Raw genomic sequence first — 1,810 nt, 5'->3', positions numbered from 1 at the left:
CAGATCAGTCGTCTCTCACTGCTGCAACCTCCCCGTTTCCTGACAGAAGAGAAATTTAACCTCAGTCTCAGTTTGTGAGGTTTGTCACTTCTGTGTATATTTGTGCACACATGTGAAGTAGTTTTACAATGTTGCCACCCAGGAGCGCTCGTCAGTATTAATCTCATGCAAATTCACTGAAACACGTCTTGGTTCAATGTCAAAGAGCCCCAGGGAGGTATGAAACGTGAATAGTTCCACACTGCGCAGCTTTAAAAAGCACTTCCTGTGTGCGTCAGTCAAAGCTTTGCTCAGTCAAAGCTTCAATGAGGTTTAAAAGAACTGTGATCAATACTAAACTCTACATGTTAGTGAGAAGAGATGCAAACTGTCACACCATCAGCACATCCTGCTGCTACGGGTCGCTGGGGTTCACCTGTTTGCATCATAATTACAGATAATAACAGACTGGATATAAAAGTGTTCGTCGCTTCTGGAAAAATGAGGCCGATGCAGAAGTGCCTTAAGCTGCAATACCACCGAGTGCCACTAGAGGTCGGCTCCAAAAAGCCTCTGGCTCCATAGACTCCCATTCAACTTCTCTCATCAAATACAAAGTCAATAAAATGTCTCTAGCAATCTGTGGTCACACCGTGCCATGTTGGTTCCTCACCCCGCCTTAAACAGCTCACTTTTCCCCACAAACAAACTCTGCGTCAACACAAACAACAACTCACCTAATTGGTCCAGGCCATGGTGATGATGGCCGAGTTTACATCGTCATGTTGGAACCTGGCAGACCTGCGTCTTCTGCTTCCTTGGCCGCAGCCCTGATACAACGTTGAAGACGACACAGATGAAGACACAGTGGAGAAAATCAGCTCAGAGAAAAGAGCTTCTTCATAGCTGACATACTTAATCCTAATCACAGGACAGACTCCGAAACTACCCATGCCATGTGCACTAATGCATCCCTGTACCATCACAGATGCTGGCTTTTTAACTGAGCGCTGATAACAAGCTGGATGGTCCCTCTCCTCTTTAACGTGGAGGATGCAGCGTCCATGATTTCCAAAAAGAATCTCAGATTGTGATCCATCAGACCACAGGACAGTTTTCCACTTCACCTCAGTCCATCTTAAATGATCTCGGATCCAGAGAAGGCGGCGGTGTTTCTGGATCATGTTTCTATCTGGTTTCTTTGAAAAGTTTTAACCTACATTTGTGGATGCAGCGATGAACTGTGTTCACAGACGATGGTTTTCACAAGTGTTCCTTCGCCTACGCAGTGATTTCCACTTCAGAATAGTGTCTGTTTTAATGCAGTGCTGCCTGAGGGCCCGAGGATCAAAGATCAAATTTGTTTTGAACTTGGTTTTGGACCAGTTTGAGCTGGTTTTGTACTTAGACATTTCCCTGAGTGATTTAATTAATCAAACAACTGAACAGTGATTTAGTGAAAACTGAATAAAGCAGTAAACTGCTTTTGATTTGTGTTTCAGACTGATTCATAAGAGTAAATTTCCCTTGTCAGTGATAAAGAGCAGGTTATGGATCTGCCTGTCTTCACTTCCAGTATTCAGGTGTGTAATTTTAGTAGCAATAGGTCGTCTGCTGTGACCTCTCTGGTGTGACAACTCAAACTACAGCCACACTTCACACAACTCATCACTGTATGACCCAACGGCCTCATGGGATATTTGACCAACAAACACCTCAGGAAAACAAATAAAAAAATTCAAACTCTTTGTTAAAGTTGGGAAGTTCATGGTTTGGGGTAAAAAAAAAAAAAAAAAAAAAAAGCTGGGTAAAAGCAAATAAACAAAAATTG

The sequence above is a fragment of the Embiotoca jacksoni genome, unplaced genomic scaffold (genome assembly GCF_022577435.1).
Source record: "Embiotoca jacksoni isolate LCO1_2020_lvr unplaced genomic scaffold, fEmbJac1.0.p SCAF_2, whole genome shotgun sequence".
NCBI lineage: Eukaryota > Metazoa > Chordata > Actinopteri > Embiotocidae > Embiotoca > Embiotoca jacksoni.
This window is presented reverse-complemented; position numbering follows the sequence as displayed.